Source organism: Salmo trutta, chromosome 38, assembly GCF_901001165.1.
Source record: "Salmo trutta chromosome 38, fSalTru1.1, whole genome shotgun sequence".
NCBI lineage: Eukaryota > Metazoa > Chordata > Actinopteri > Salmoniformes > Salmonidae > Salmo > Salmo trutta.
In genome coordinates this window covers 2,992,589-3,005,880 of record NC_042994.1, presented here as the reverse complement: position 1 = coordinate 3,005,880, position 13,292 = coordinate 2,992,589, and the positions used below count along the sequence as shown (strand labels likewise).

Below are 13,292 nucleotides of genomic sequence, written 5' to 3'. Positions count from 1 at the left end.
ATTAGCGAGTAGCTTAGTTCTAAGCTAATTTAGCAAACCAGCTAGCTGACAAACAACGTAAATATATAATTAAATGGGTCAACAAATACATACGACAGAAGTGTGTTTAATACACAGCGACTAATATACACCAAAACAGTGTAAAGAGCGTGAATGTTGTAGCTATGTTTGCTAGAAAGCTACTGAGGTGTCTGACTAGCTGTTGTTGTTGAAGGAGCGTCCCGTCCACTAGGTTATACGTCACACTGGCAGCATCGCCTAAACCTAAAATACGCACATCGCCATCTGCTGACTGGAGTGGGCAACGCAGTTGAGGAACCAAAAGTTTATTTTTCATTTATTTCATAAAAGTTTCATATTATATTAAGTCGTTCAAAGAGAAGCATGTGTTGATTGATTCGTGTTTAATGAGTGAGAAATTAAAACAAACTTTTCATTGAACCATACTTCTGACATGGATCATTTTGACCCCAGAGGCATATCTTTTATCATAGCCAAAATGTGGTTTATTCAATTCTATAAAAATGTATGACTTTGTCAATCAACTTGTTGTTAGTAAATCTAAATCATGGTTTAGTGTTTCTGTATCAAAATGGACTTTTAACAAATTCAAATCTTTTGGAGTCATTTTGACCCCAGCCAACAGCACCTTTGATAAATAGGACGTTTATTTCAAATCAAATCACATTTTATTGGTCACATACACATGTTTAGCAGATATTATTGCGGGTGTAGCGAAATGCTTGTGTTTCTAGCTCCGACAGTGCAGTAATATCTAACAAGTAATATCTAACAATTTCACAACATATACCCAATACACACAAATCTAAGTATTTGAATCTAGGTTTCTCTGTAGATATGATCCATCCCACCAGAGGGTGGAGGGGCACCTGTATCAGTGGTTTTGACCAGATAGACACATGCAGACACCTAGTATAGTGCCTCCCATGTACTCTCCTAAGATTGGACTTTTCTATATCACGTATCACATGACAGTGTATAAACTTTGATTTGATCATGTACAAAACTGCGGTAGAAAAGTAAAGTATTCAGACCCTTCACATTTTGTTACGCTACAGCTTTATTCTAAAGTGTAATATTTTTCCCCCTCATCAATCTACACACAATACCACATAATGACAAAGTGAAAACTGGTTTTTAGAGATTTTTGCAAATGTATTTACTTAGGTATTCAGAACTTTTGCTATGAGACCCGAAATTGAGCTCAGATGCATCCTGATTCCATTGATCATCCTTGAGATGTTTCTACAACTTGATTGGAGTCCAATCTCAGTTTCTTGAAATGTATTATCTAACACTTACAATTTATTTCCTTTTTGGTTACTAAGCAGTTAAATCAACATTTAGCAAATACGTTAAACTAGCAACATTAGCAAACCTGTTAGCTATATTTCAGAGGTTAAAAGTTAAATTAAATGTGTCACACAGTCGAATTTTACAATAAACAGAATGTCCCACAAAATGTGTACATATTACTTTTTTGAAACCTCTCATAATCTAACTTAACTAAAATCTAACTTAACTAAAAACCTAATTTAACTTACATGAATTGCAATGAAAATCGGTGGTCAGCTAGCTAGAAGGATGTATGTAGTCGAAGTTATTTTTATTATTATTTATTGTTGACTATTTTAATTGAAATCATTCACGGTAAGGTAGTTATGTTGGATAAATAAAACACATAAGAAGCCTTATGTATCTTACATTAAAGGGCCAATGCAGCCGTTTTTAATCTCAACATCAAATCCTTTCTGGGTAACGATGAAGTACTTTCCTGGTTTTGTTTTCAAAGATGTCCACTGTCTGGGTGTTCACTTCCCCCCACGGGTTTCTATAGCAACACACATCACGTATCATTTATATCTTGTTTGTCAATTCTGAGTGATATTAAAGTTGTTCATTTGATAAACCATTGTTAAGGTTTTGTTGGTGACCTGCTCTTTGATGGTATACACATCTTACAGTGTAGTTATCAATTCCTACATTAAATAATAACATATTCAAGCAAACATTCAGTAGAATGCTGCTTTAAAAACACACATCAGTTCATAGTTTGTACTCCTGTTTTTAAGACATTACTTACTGGTTTTAATCAGATCGCCTGTCTCCTCCTCCTGTTCTTCCTTCTCCTCCTTCAATGTGACATTTATCTCCCCCTCCTCCTCTACTCCAAAAACTGCCTCCTCCTCTTTCACTCTGAACGCGTCTTCCTCTTCTTTCACTGTAACGTCTTTCTCTTCTTCTTTCACTGTAACAGCCTCACCCTCTACTTCTTTTTTACTGTGACATCCTCCTCTTCCTTCTCCTCTTTCACGAAAACGTTCAGACCCAGAGCTTCTTTCTCAGTCCAGTAGACCTCATCTTCTTTAACAGGAGAAGAGTAGCTTAGTGAACTCATGGTCGGAGATGTTCGCTAGCTAGCCTAGCGCTAGGCACATTTAAGACATCTGCCTGACTAACAACGTAAATATGAAAATAAATGGGGCAGCTAGCTATAAAACAGAAGTATGTTTAAAACACATAGGCAAGTATGCACTGAAACAGTCTAAAAAGCTTGAACGTTTAGGCTATGTCGCCTAGCAAGCTACTGAAGTGACTGACTCGCTGTTGTTGTCGAAGCGTCCCGTCCACTAGATTATACGTCACACTGGCATCAGCTGACTGGACTGGGTAACGCAATATAAGGACATGTTTATTTTATTTCCTGACAAAAAAGGGTATTTTTAAAATGTATTTCATTAAATAATAATATTATATTGATACGTCCAAAGGAAAGCATGTGTTGATTGATTAGTGAAGATTTGTAATGAATGAGAATGTAAACTTTACATCTAACACTGCATTTAAGGCAATGTCATATTCATTCCGTCAAACAAACGCTCTGCTGCCAAGTTTAACAGTGATCTACGTTCAATGAAAGCTGCTGGGAGCAAACTGCAGAGTAGCTCAAGGACAACAAAGATAACTGTTCATCCTCAGGCCCTGGTATATCAACAGACTGCATACAAAGAGGCACTGAACACTGCACACAAGTTATACTTTACCAGTGTCATTGCAAATGGTGACTGGAACACCGGAATTACATTTTCTGTAGTAAAGAAATTAGTTCAACCACTCTAACTCCCCCTTTACCCACTCCATTGAATAAAGTACCATTTTCATTGCATTTTTTCAAATCCCCAAATCTGAAAAAAATAGCATTTACTTCACTGTACAATCTACCCCTTGATTCAGACCTGTCCCTCTGCTTCACGCTGAGCCTCCCAGCTGCAGTTTCGCCACATTCTCATTGACAACCCCAAAATCTGTCTCTGAAATGGTCCATAATATGAGGTCAACTACCTGCGCCTTGGACCCTTTTCCCACAGGACTCATACAATCATAAACCCCTTTCTTAATTCAGGCACTGTGCCTAATTCCCTTAAAACTGACTCCATTTACATTTACGTCATTTAGCAGACGCTCTTATCCAGAGCGACTTACAAATTGGTGCATTCACCTTATGATATCCAGTGGAACAACCACTTTACAATAGTACATCTATATCTTTTTTGGGGGGGGGGTTAGAAGGATTACTTAATCCTATCCCAGTTATTCCTTAAAGAGGTGGGGTTTCAGGTGTCTCCGGAAGGTGGTGATTGACTCCGCTGTCCTGGCGTCGTGAGGGAGCTTGTTCCACCATTGGGGTGCCAGAGCAGCGAACAGTTTTGACTGGGCTGAGCGGGAACTGTGCTTCCGCAGAGGTAGGGAGGCGAGCAGGACATAGGTGGATGAACGCAGTGCCCTTCTTTGGGTGTAGGGACTGATCAGAGCCTGAAGGTACGGAGGTGCCGTTCCCCTCACTGCTCCGTAGGCAAACACCATGGTCTTGTAGCAGATGCGAGCTTCAACTGGAAGCCAGTGGAGTGTGCGGAGGAGCGGGGTGACGTGAGAGAACTTGGGAAGGTTGAACACCAGACGGGCTGCGGCGTTCTGGATGAGTTGTAGGGGTTTAATGGCACAGGCAGGGAGCCCCGCCAACAGCGAGTTGCAGTAATCCAGACGGAAGATGACAAGTGCCTGGATTAGGAACTGCGCCGCTTCCTGTGTGAGGCAGGGTCGTACTCTGCAAATGTTGTAGAGCATGAACCTACAGGATCGGGTCACCACCTTGATGTTAGCGGAGAACGACAGGGTGTTGTCCAGGGTCACACCAAGGCTCTAAGCACACTGGGAGGAGGACACAGTGGAGTTGTCAACCGTGATGGCGAGATCATGGAACGGGCAGTCCTTCCCCGAGAGGAAGAGCAGCTCCGTCTTGCCGAGGTTCAGCTTGAGGTGGTGATCTGTCATCCACACTGATATGTCTGCCAGACATGCAGAGATGCGATTCGCCACCTGGTTATCAGAAGGGGGAAAGGAGAAGATTAATTGTGTGTCGTCTGCGTAGCAATGATAGGAGAGACCATGTGAGGATATGACAGAGCCAAGTGACTTGGTGTATAGCGAGAATAGGAGAGGGCCTAGAACTGAGCCCTGGGGGACACCAGTGGTGAGAGCACGTGGTGCGGAGACGGATTTTCGCCATGCGACCTGGTAGGAGCGACCTGTCAGGTAGGACGCAATCCAAGAGTGAGCCGCGCCGGAGATGCCCAACTCGGAGAGGGTGGAGAGGAGGATCTGATGGTTCACAGTATCAAAGGCAGCAGATAGGTCTAGAAGGATGAGAGCAGAGGAGAGAGAGTTAGCTTTAGCAGTGCGGAGAGCCTCCGTGACACAGAGAAGAGCAGTCTCAGTTGAATGACCAGTCTTGAAACCTGACTGATTTGGATCAAGAAGGTAATTCTGAGAGAGATAGAAAGAGAGCTGGCCAAGGACGGCACGCTCAAGAGTTTTGGAGAGGAAAGAAAGAAGGGATACTGGTCTGTAGTTGTTGACATCGGAGGGATCGAGTGTAGGTTTATTGAGAAGGGGTGCAACTCTCGCTCTCTTGAAGATGGAAGGGACATAGCCAGCGGTCAAGGATGAGTTGATGAGCGAGGTGAGGTAAGGGAGAAGGTCTCCGGAAATGGTCTGGAGAAGAGAAGAGGGGATAGGGTCAAGCGGGCAGGTTGTTGGGCGGCGGGCCGTCACAAGTCGCAAGATTTCATCTGGAGAGAGAGGGGAGAAAGAGGTCAAAGCATAGGGTAGGGCAATGTGAGCAGGACCAGCGGTGTCGTTTGACTTAACAAACGAGGATCGGATGTCGTCAACCTTCTTTTCAAAATGGTTGACAAAGTCGTCCGCAGAGGGGGGGAGGAGGATTCAGGAGGGAGGAGAAGGTGGCAAAGAGCTTCCTCGGGTTAGAGGCAGATGCTTGGAATTTAGAGTGGTAGAAAGTGGTTTTAGCAGCAGAAACAGAGGAAGAAAATGTGGAGAGGAGGGAGTGAAAAGATGCCAGGTCCGCAGGGAGGCTAGTTTTCCTCCATTTCCGCTCGGCTGCCCGGAGCCCTGTTCTGTGAGCTCGCAATGAGTCGTCAAGCCACGGAGCAGGAGGGGAGGACCGAGCCGGCCGGGAGGATAGGGGACATAGAGAGTCAAAGGATGCAGAAAGGGAGGAGAGGAGGGTTGAGAAGGCAGAATCAGGAGATTGGTTGGAGAAGGATTGAGCAGAGGGAAGAGATGATAAGATGGAAGAGGAGAGAGTAGCAGGAGAGAGAGAGCGAAGGTTGCGATGGCGCAATACCACCTGAGTAGGGGCAGAGTGAGTAGTGTTGGAGGAGAGCGAGAGGGAATAGGATACAAGGTAGTGGTCGGAGACTTGGAGGGGAGTTGCAGTGAGATTGGTAGAAGAACAGCATCTAGTAAAGATGAGGTCAAGCGTATTGCCTGCCTTGTGAGTAGGGGGGGACGGTGCGAGGGTGAGGCCAAAAGAGGAGAGGAGTGGAAAGAAGGAGGCAGAGAGAAGGGAGGTAGGGAGGTTAAAGTCACCCAGAATTGTGTGGGGTGAGCCATCCTCAGGAAAGGAACTTATCAAGGCGTCAAGCTCATTGATGAACTCTCCAAGGGAACCTGGAGGGCGATACATTTTGATAAGGATGTTAAGCTTGAATGGGCTAGTGATTGTGACAGCATGGAATTCAAAGGAGGAGATAGACAGATGGGTCAGGGGAGAAAGAGAGAATGTCCACTTCGGAGAGATGAGGATTCCAGTCCCGCCACCCCGCTGACCAGATGCTCTCGGGGTGTGCGAGAACACGTGGTCAGACGAGGAGAGAGCAGTAGGAGTAGCAGTGTTTTCTGTGGTAATCCATGTTTCTGTCAGCGCCAAGAAGTCGAGGGACTGGAGGGTAGCATAGGCTGAGATGAACTCTGCATTGTTGGCCACAGACCGGCAGTTCCAGAGGCTGGAACCTGGAACTCCACGTGGGTCGTGCGCGCTGGGACCACCAGGTTAGAGTGGCAGCGGCCATGCGGTGTGAAGCGTTTGTGTGGCCTGTGCAGAGAGGAGAGAACAGGGATAGACAGACACATAGTTGACAGGCTACAGGAGAGGCTACGCTAATGCAAAGGAGATTGGAAAGAAAATGAACTAAACAACTGGGGAAGCGAGAGAGCAGGGCCTCCCATCACTAACCATTTGCTGAAACACTCAAATATAACTATTCCAACGTCCAGTTAGAAATTATAATTGATGTAAACTACAGTGGTTCAATGTTTCCAGGAATAGGCTCAAACTTAGTTTATTCAGCTAGATAACTTGGTACAGTATTCTTCCGTGAAACCCACCCAGTGCACCGTGTCTTATGACGCCGTAGCTAACTAGCATGCTAGCATCCAATAACACACGGTTAGCACCAATACTTGGTTACAACAAACTACCAATGGATCATTTGTGTCCGTGTCTAGTTCCTTTCACAACGCAGAAGTAATTAAACGTTGGCTAGCTAACACAAAGTCAGTCTTGCTAGCTACACAAGTGGACTACACAACTCGAAAGCTTACGTTGCAAAAATCTTATTGACTAAAAATTATACAGTACTGCTAGCTGATAGAGTTGGCTAGCTAGCAGTGGCTGCGTTTACCTTTATCTTTGATACAAAGACAACTATGTAGCTAGCTAACGTTACACTAATAAAATCGTTCCGTTGTAATGTATTTAGTTTCTACAGCACCGCTAGTTGGTAAAGTTGGCTAGCTAGCAGTGGCTGTGGTGTTGTGATGTTTACGCCGTTTGGAAAACGGCACGAACGACTACAGCTGGCTAGCTGTCTAGCTAACCTTGTTAGTTTCTCAAAGTTAGAAAAAGGGCACCAACGAACAACATCCTTTTGGCACAAACTCTGGAAATGAATTTGGTTGTGCTTGCCATTTTATAAGATACTGCTTACCATTTTATACGATACTTAGCTACACCTTTATCCTTGATGCAAAATGTGCATGAACCCTCCCAGTCTGACTAGATACTACAGAACTACCTCTCTACCAACAATCTGCATGAACCCTCCCAGTCTGACTAGATACTACAGAACTACCTCTCTACCAACAATCTGCATGAACCATCCCAGTCTGGCTAGATACTACAGAACTACCTCTCTACCAACAATCTGCATGAACCCTCCCAGTCTGGCTAGATACTACAGAACTACCTCTCTACCAACAATCTACATGAACCCTCCCAGTCTGGCTAGATACTACAGAACTACCTCTCTACCAACAATCTGCATGAACCCTCCCAGTCTGACTGTATACAACTACAGAACTACCTCTCTACCAACAATCTACATGATCCCTTCCAGTCTGACTGTATACAACTACAGAACTACCTCTCTACCAACAATCTGCATGAACCCTCCCAGTCTGACTGTATACAACTACAGAACTACCTCTCTACCAACAATCTACATGAACCCTTCCAGTCTGACTGTATACAACTACAGAACTACCTCTCTACCAACAATCTGCATGAACCCTCCCAGTCTGACTGTATACAACTACAGAACTACCTCTCTACCAACAATCTACATGAACCCTTCCAGTCTGACTGTATACAACTACAGAACTACCTCTCTACCAACAATCTACATGAACCCTTCCAGTCTGACTGTATACAACTACAGAACTACCTCTCTACCAACAATCTACATGAACCCTTCTAGTCTGACTAGATACTACAGAACTACCTCTCTACCAACAATCTGCATGAACCCTTCTAGTCTGGCTAGATACTACAGAACTACCTCTCTACCAACAATCTACATGAACCCTCCCAGTCTGACTAGATACTACAGAACTACCTCTCTACCAACAATCTGCATGAACCCTTCTAGTCTGGCTAGATACAACTACAGAACTACCTGTCTACCAACAATCTACATGAACCCTTCTAGTCTGACTGTATACAGCTACAGAACTACCTCTCTACCAACAATCTACATGGACCCTTCTAGTCTGGCTAGATACAACTACAGAACTACCTCTCTACCAACAATCTGCATGAACCCTTCTAGTCTGACTAGATACTACAGAACTACCTCCCTACCAACAATCTGCATGAACCCTCCCAGTCTGACTAGATACAACTACAGCACTACCTCTCTACCAACAATCTACATGAACCCTCCCAGTCTGACTAGATACTACAGAACTACCTCTCTGCCAACAATCTGCATGAACCCTCCCAGTCTGACTAGATACTACAGAACTACCTCTCTACCAACAATCTGCATGAACCCTCCCAGTCTGGCTAGATACTACAGAACTACCTCTCTACCAACAATCTACATGAACCCTCCCAGTCTGACTAGATACTACAGAACTACCTCTATACCAACAATCTACATGAACCCTCCCAGTCTGACTAGATACTACAGAACTACCTCTCTACCAACAATCTGCACGAACCCTTCCAGTCTGACTGTATACAGCTACAGAACTACCTCCCAACTACAGGTTGAACCTTAATTGGGGAGCCACCATGCTTCTACATCTGCATTGCTGTTTGGGGTTTTAGGCTGAGTTTCTGTATATCACTTTGTGACATCGGCTGATGGAAAAAGGGCTTTATAAAAATACATTTGATAACAAGGTGTGGAGACCATCATAGTATAGTAGTGGAGCTAGTACAATAACAAGGTGTGGAGACCATCATAGTATAGTAGTGGTACTAGTAGTGGAGCCAGTACAATAACAAGGTGTGGAGACCATCATAGTATAGTTGTGGTACTGGTAGTGGAGCTAGTACAATAACAAGGTGTGGAGACCATCATAGTATAGTTGTGGTACTGGTAGTGGAGCTAGTACAATAACAAGGTGTGGAGACCATCATAGTATAGTAGTGGAGCTAGTACAATAACAAGGTGTGGAGACCATCATAGTATAGTAGTGGAGCTAGTACAATAACAAGGTGTGGAGACCATCATATTAAAGTAGTGGTACTAGACTGATTTGAGAAGAAATAGAGAATTATTTCTAAGTGCAAGGGTGCCAATATATTTGGCTGCAGCTGTATCCAATCAAAGTAATTTAGCAATATCCAAATCATATATCAAATCAAATTCAAGGTTGGAGTGAAGAATAGAAAAATGAAATTAATCTATATAATAACTTAATAGACTGGAGTCCTGTCCAGGGGAAGAACTTGTACATCAAGCTGCCTCATTACAGAAACAGGAGATAGGCTCTACTATACTGTGGTACTGTATAGACTAGAGTCCTGTCCAGGGGAAGTACTGTACATCAAGCTGCCTCACACTACAGAAACAGCTCCTGCTACTATGAGCCGTTCTGGCTCAGACAAGCCAAGGCTACTTACTTCCTTATATAATCATTTACATTTAGCAATATCCAAATCATATTATGAACAACAGAGGGTTTATACTTGTATACAATCAATCAAAGCTAATAAAGAAAAACAAAATACACATGTTAAAATATTTAATTGATTTTAGACATGATCAAGATGAAAAAACAACAAAAACAGGCCTGTTGTTTTGGTCAGATTTTCATATCTGATTTCATTTAAACAATATGATTTAATGTGACAAACTAAAACACAAATTCTCAGTCAAAAACACAAGTCAGAACACAGTCTCTCTATTCTCTCATGTGCCTTCAGGTCCTCTGACTGGGAAAATGTCTTTCCACAATGAGAGCAGTGGTATGTCTTCTCCTCCTGTGTATGTATTATTTCATGCTTATTCAGATGCCTTAACCGGTTAAATCTCTTTCCACACTGGGAGCAGTGGTAGGTCTTATCCCCTCCTGTGTGTGTCCTGTCATGCCTAGTCAGCCCCCCTAACTTGGTAAAACTCTTTCCACACAGGGAGCATTGGTAGAGCTTTTCTTGTGTGTGTCCCCTCTCATGCTTTTTCAGACTTGTTAACCACCTAAAACTCTTTTCACACTGGGAACAGTGGAAGGGCTTTTCTCCTGTATGTATTCTCTCATGTGCTTTCAGGTGTAGTAATCGGGTAAAACTATTTCCACAGTAGGAGCAGTGGTGTCGTCTTGCTGGTTTGGGAGTCTCTGTGTCTGGTTCCTCTGAAGGACTCTTTCTGCTGTCAGAGTGAAAGTCTGGTCTCTCTCCTGCCAAAGACAGAGTAATTTGTTTAATACTAAAGAGAGACCTGAATGAAACCTGCATTAAATAAAACTGTTTTCCTATGAGGTTTAATCTAGACTAGATCCCTCAATAACCTGAGGTCAGTTTTCACAACATTACATCATTAATAATAAACTTGGTGATGGTGAGATTTAAAAACAAATGATGTAAAGCTCCATATCTAATATCTCAGGGAATCTCATGATGTCATAATAGATAATGTCATGTTTATAAGCTGAGCAGAGCTCTATAATAATAGATAATGTCATGTTTATAGGCTGAACAGAGCTCTACAATAATAGATAATGCCATGTTATAGGCTGAGCAGAGCTCTATAATAATAGATAATGTCATGTTTTAGGCTGAGCAGAGCTCTATAATAATAGATAATGTCATGTTTATAGGCTGAGCAGAGCTCTATAATAATAGATCATGTTTATAGGCTGAGCAGAGCTCTATAATAATAGATAATGTCATGTTTTGAGGCTGAGCAGTGCTCTATAATAATAGATAATGTTTATAGGCTGAGCAGAGCTCTATAATAATAGATAATGTCATGTTTATAGGCTGAGCAGAGGTCTATAATAATATATATTACTATTTCAGTCAATGTTATAGGCTGCATTTGATCCAATGTTAATAACATTTTGTTGGTGGCCCACTTAATCTCTAAAGTAATAATGACCATATTTTCTAAATGATAATTCTTTAGTTTAGCCAAGCCTTTCCTTGAAATGGCTATTTTGACCATGTTTTTTGTCAACTAACAAACGTTTGCTAATATGTTCAGTCTCCCCAAAACGCTTGTCATTTTGCTAATATGTTCAGTCTCCCCAAAACGCTTGTCCTTTTGCTAATATGTTCAGTCTCCCCAAAACACTTGTCCTTTTGCTAATATGTTCAGTCTCCCCAAAACACTTGTCCTTTTGCTAATATGTTCAGTCTCCCCAAAACACTTGTCCTTTTGCTAATATGTTTAGTCTCCCCAAAACACTTGTCCTTTTGCTAATATGTTTAGTCTCCCCATAACACATGTCCATTTCATTTCAATAATGCTTCTTATTTTATGTATTTCTCCAACATGGTTTAGAAATCTGCTTTTATAGGGTATACACACCCCACGCAAGGTCTACAATAGACACACGTCAAAAGTTTCATTTATAACTTGTTTGCCATTCTGTGAGACAATTAAGTTGTGATTTTGTGGTGGGAGGGACTCTGATGGTATACACATGACCAGAGGAAGTGTGGTATATGGCCAATATAGCATGGTTAAAGACTGTCCTTATGCACAACACAACTTAGAGTGCCTGGATACAGCCCTTAGCCGTGGTATATTGGCCATCTATCACTGAGGTGTCTTATTGCTATTATAAACTGGTTACCAACGTAATCAGAAGAGTAAAAATACATGTCATACCCATGGTATATGGCCTGATATACCACGGCTGTCAGCCAATCAGCATTCAGGGCTTTAACCACCCATTTTAAAATGTAGCTTTAATATTATATTATAACATGAATTCCTATAGTACAGAACAACATTTTCAAGTATAGAATTTCAGTAGCATGCTGCTTTAAAACAACACATTCGTTCAAAAACTTTGGACAGTTAGAGCCCGTTTTTAAGACAGTACTTACTGGTGGTGGTAATCAGATCTCCTGACTCCTCTGTCAATATGACCGTTCTCTCTCCCTCTTTCTCCTTCTTCACTCCAAAAACTGCATCCTCCTCTTTCTCTTCCTCCTCTTCTTTTACTGTAACATCCTCCTCCTCTTTCACTCTGAACGCGTCCTCTTCTTTCACTGAAACGTATTTCTCTTCTTCTTTCACTGTAACATCCTCACCCTCTCCTTCTTTTTTTACTGTGACATCCTCCTCTTCCTTCTCATCTTTCACGACAATGTTCAGCCACAGACCCTCTTTCTCCGTCCAGCAGACCTCCTCTTCTTTAGCAGGGGGGGAATACATCAGTGAGCTCATGTTCGGGGATGTTAGCTAGCTAGCTAGTTAGCATGAGCGACTAGTATAGTGCTAGGCTAACTTATCAAGCCAGCTAGTTTACTAACAATGTAACTATAACATTTAAATGGGGTCAATTAACTAGATGCCAGAAGTATATTTAAAACACAGAGGCAAATATGCACAGAAACAGTCTAAATGTTTCGGCTGTTGGCTACCAAGGTGGCTGACTCATTGTTGTTGATGTTGAAGTGTCCCGTCCACTAGATTATACGTCACGCTCGCGGCATCGCCTGAAAGACGCACATCGCCGTCTGCTGACTGGAGTGGGTAACGCAGTTAAGATACGTTTTTTTATTTTTCATTTGAAGACAAATTTATTTTTCTTTCCTTTCATTCAATAACAAAATTATATTGAGACGTTCAAAAAGAGCAGTGCATATTTTGAGTGAGAATTTAAAACATACTGTCCTTCACATCTGTATTTAAGGCAGTTTCATATTCATTCATTTAAAGAAACCCACTGGTCACACACTGGTTGAATTATCTGTCAAACTAGGAACTCTGCAGCCTAGTTTAACAGTGATCTAAGTTCTATGAACGCTGCTGGGAGCAAACTGGAAAATAGCTAGAGGAAAACAAACCTAACTGCATCCCCAGTCCCTGGTATATCAACAGACTGCATACAAACCTAACTGCATCCCCAGTCCCTGGTATATCAACAGACTGCATACAAACCTAACTGCA

At 42.3% G+C, this 13,292-nt stretch overlaps 2 long non-coding RNA genes across 2 annotated transcripts; both read right to left on the bottom strand.

Moving 5' to 3' along the window:
* Positions 1-1,155: 1,155 nt before the first annotated feature.
* Positions 1,156-2,226, bottom strand: LOC115177772 (uncharacterized). The gene is made up of 2 exons (XR_003872489.1): positions 2,105-2,226; positions 1,156-1,852 (listed from the first exon to the last, which is right to left on the bottom strand). It is a non-coding gene; the product is annotated as an uncharacterized LOC115177772 (long non-coding RNA).
* A 7,672-nt stretch (positions 2,227-9,898) lies between these two features.
* On the bottom strand, positions 9,899-12,406 carry LOC115177769 (uncharacterized). Its single transcript, XR_003872486.1, has 2 exons — positions 12,224-12,406; positions 9,899-10,566 (listed from the first exon to the last, which is right to left on the bottom strand). It is a non-coding gene; the product is annotated as an uncharacterized LOC115177769 (long non-coding RNA).
* Between the last annotated feature and the right edge of the window lie 886 nt (positions 12,407-13,292).